Consider the following 3,706-nt stretch of genomic DNA (forward strand, 5'->3'; position numbering starts at 1 on the left):
GGTTCAAAGATGGTTACGGTCACGGAATGAGCGTTAATCATGGCCATAAATCCTTCCACCACTTCATACTGTTCCCCAAAGGGAACAGTGTGAAGACACGTATGACGACGACATTGCTAAATAAATAAATGGAATTAAAAAAAATCTTTTAGGGCTTTTAAAAGTCTTTAAATTGCTTTAATTCTGTTTAAAACTACTTCAGATTCTTCAAAATAATGTAAACGTTTTTAAAAGTTTATAAAAGTTACCAAAAGCTTCAAAAAACTTCCAAAAACCTATTTAAACTGCTGCTTTGCATGTAAAAATGCTTAGCAGCTTGGCAGAAACATTGGGGGCGTGTCCTGTTAAACTGAGACCTCAAGGGGTGTGTCTCAGTTGCACAGCGCGCTCCAGGCTTCGCGCTGGCTGCACTCCTGGGCGGCGTGACGTCAAACGCTGCCCGGGATTCTTCAGATTCAAAATGGAATTCCAGGCGTCCCTGGAGGTGATCGGCAGGTGCGTCGGGTAAGTGCAAATCGGGACCTTGCACGCGCGGCAAGCCCCGTTCACGAATTTCTGGCCCACTATTATTTCTTTTAATCCACGATTTCTTACACAAGATATTTTCCTTTATTAGCTGATGCATAGAATATAAGAACAGGGAGGTTATGCTAGAACTGTATAAAACACTAGTTAGGCCACAGCTAGAATATTGCATACAGTTCTGTTCAACACATTACAGGAAAGATGTGATTGCACTGGAGAGGGTACAGAGGGGATTTACGAGGATGTTACCAGGACTGGAGAATTTTAGCTATGAGGAAAGTTTGGATAGGCTGGGGTTGATTTCTTTGGAACAGAGGAGGTTGAGGGGAGATTTAATTGAGGTGTATAAAATTATGAGGGGCCTAGATAGAGTGGATAGGAAGGACCTATTTTCCTTAGCAGAGAGGTCAATAACCAGGGTGCATAGATTTAACGTAATTGGTAGAAGGATTAGAGAGGAGGTAAGGAGAAATGTTTTCACCCAGACGATGGTGGAGGTTTGGAACTTACTGCCTGAAAGGGTGGCAGAGGCAGAAACGCTGGTCACATTTAAAAAGTACTTGAATATGCACTTGAAGTGTCGTAACCTACAGGGCTACAGACCAAGAGCTGGAAAGTGGGATTAGGCTGGATAGCTCGTTTTCAGCCCGCAGGGACACGATGGGCCGCATGGCCTCCTTCTGTCGTGTAAATTTCTGTGATTCTATGATAAGCTTTTAAGAGATTTGTTTTCCATTGTCATCTAGGAATGATTACACAAGGCTGTGTATGAAGTGTCCAATGATGCCGACTGCAGTACCTAGTTGGATTTATGAGTACTATGACTATGACTATAATGAAACTGATTCTGATCATGTTTACTTATGTGAAAATCATGAAGCCAACCTATTTGGAACCACGTTTACGCTTGTCTTGTACAGCCTAATCTTTATTTTTAGCCTGGTTGGGAATTCTCTAGTTTTGTGGATCCTGGTGAGATACGAGAAGCTGAAAAGTGTAACAGACATCTTCATTCTGAATCTGGTCACCTCCGATTTACTTTTTGCCTTCTCGCTTCCGTTCTGGGCTGTGGATCACACATCTGGATGGGTCTTTGGCAAGACCATGTGCAAAATAATGAGTTCGATTTTCTTCGTCAGCTACCACAGTGGGATCATGCTGCTGACATTGATGACTGTCGACCGATACTTCGCGGTGGTTCATCCCCTGACTGCGGTCCGAACCAGAAAGATCTGCTATGCTGTGGCAGCCTGTGTAATAGTTTGGGGAATTAGTATCTTAGTAACAGTCCCCGAGTTGATCTTCGCTGATATTGTAGTTAGTGGGGAGCAAAGCCTCTCCTGTGGCAGTATCTATCCAAATGAGAGTGAGCAAATATGGCTACAGTTAAGCTATTATCAACAAAATATCTTGTTCTTCTTAATCCCCTTTACTGTTATCGTGTTCTCTTACTATAGAATTCTCAACACTGTCATGAGGTGTAAAGCGAGGAAGAAGTACAAAACAGTGAGAGTTATCTTCTGTATTGTGGTGGTGTTCTTTGTGTGTTGGGCACCTTACAATGTGTTCATCTCCCTGCTGTCTTTGGCCGAACTCCAAGTCCCACCGTTCTCAACTTGCGAGACAAGCAACCACCTGATTTATGCGTTTTTCATTTGTCGGACCATTGCTTATTTCCACTGCTGTCTAAATCCCTTCTTTTATGCTTTTGTGGGTACAAAGTTCAGGAAACATTTAATCAGGCTAGTGAGTAAATACCTTCCTTATATGAAGACCCATAAAGAACCGAAATACAGACACAGAAGTCATTATCCGAGCAGTTCACACGACTATTCCAATTCTTTTACTTTTGGAACAAACTATTTTTAATTTGTTCATAAACCAGTGCAAGATAGAACCAGCCATTTATAGAGTGAGATTCAATACAGCCATTTACAGTGTGAGATAGATCCACTCAATTACTTCTGTGTGAGGTAGATCCAATCCAACCATGTACCGTGTACAATAACAACAACTGCAACTTGCATTTATATAGCGTCTTTAACATAACAAAATGTTCCAAGGTGCTTCACAAGAGAACTATTAATCAAAATTTGACACCGAGCCACATAAGGAGAAATTAGGGCAGGTGACCAAAAGCTTGGTCAATAAGGTAGGTTTTAATAAGCATCTTTAAAGGAGGAAAGAGAGGTAGTGAGGTGGACAGGTTTAGGCAGGGAATTCCAGAGCTTAGGGCCCAGGCAACAGAAGGCACGGCCACCAAAGGTTGAGTGAATATAATCAGGGATGCCCAAGAGAGCAAAATTAGAGGAGCGCAGGTAACTCGGGGGGTGGGGTTGTGGGGCTGAAGGAGATTGCAGAGATAGGGAGGGGCGAGGCCATGAAGGGATTTGAAAACAAGGATGAGAATTTTGAAATCAAGGCGTTGCTTAACCAGGAGCCAATGCAGGTCAGCGAGCACAGGGGTGATGGGTGAACGGGACTTGGTGCGGGTTAGGTCACGGGCAGCCGGGGTTTGGATCACCTCAAGTTTACGGAGGGTAGAACGTGGGAGGCCGGCCAGGATACGATGGAATAGTCAAGTCTAGAGGTAACAAATGCATGGATGAGGGTTTCAGCAGCGGATGAGCTGAGGCAGGGGCGGAGACGGGCGATGTTACAGAGGTGGAGATAGGTGGTCTTTGTTATCCTGTGGATACATGGTCGGAAGCTCATTTCATTTCATAAGGAATTAATCCAGCTCCACTTGAGCTATATCAGTGAATTTGCACTCACCACATGAGCCTGTACCTTAGTCCAAGTGTCAATAACCATCTATGTAATCTAAAACCTCCTGACATTGACCTAGTTTAGATAGCTACTGTGCATGACCCCTTATTTCCACTAACCTGCCTAGTTCAAATAGTCTGTCCACGCACAGTCTACTCCCTTCATCATTTCAAATACTTAAATAAAATCACATAAAGTCTCTGCTTTTCTAGTATAAAATACCCAGCTCTCTAAGCCTATCGTGATAACTAAGGGCTTTTAAACTAAAGATCTTTCTAATGGCCCTCTTTTGAACCTTTTCCAGGATTCCTACATCACCGACCATATACACTATTCCAGATGAGGTCTAACCAGAGTCTTGTACAAGGACACTATGGTTATTTGTGTTTTATACTGGATGGTCCTAGTGCTC

General features: G+C 43.1%; 1 pseudogene; it reads left to right on the forward strand.

Moving 5' to 3' along the window:
- Positions 1–204: 204 nt before the first annotated feature.
- On the forward strand, positions 205–2,509 carry LOC147117830 (chemokine XC receptor 1-like; annotated as a pseudogene).
- Positions 2,510–3,706: the final 1,197 nt, after the last annotated feature.

The sequence above is a fragment of the Somniosus microcephalus genome, chromosome 5 (genome assembly GCF_052327205.1).
Source record: "Somniosus microcephalus isolate GS21.2 chromosome 5, FLI_Smic_1.0, whole genome shotgun sequence".
Taxonomy (NCBI): Eukaryota; Metazoa; Chordata; class Chondrichthyes; order Squaliformes; family Somniosidae; genus Somniosus; species Somniosus microcephalus.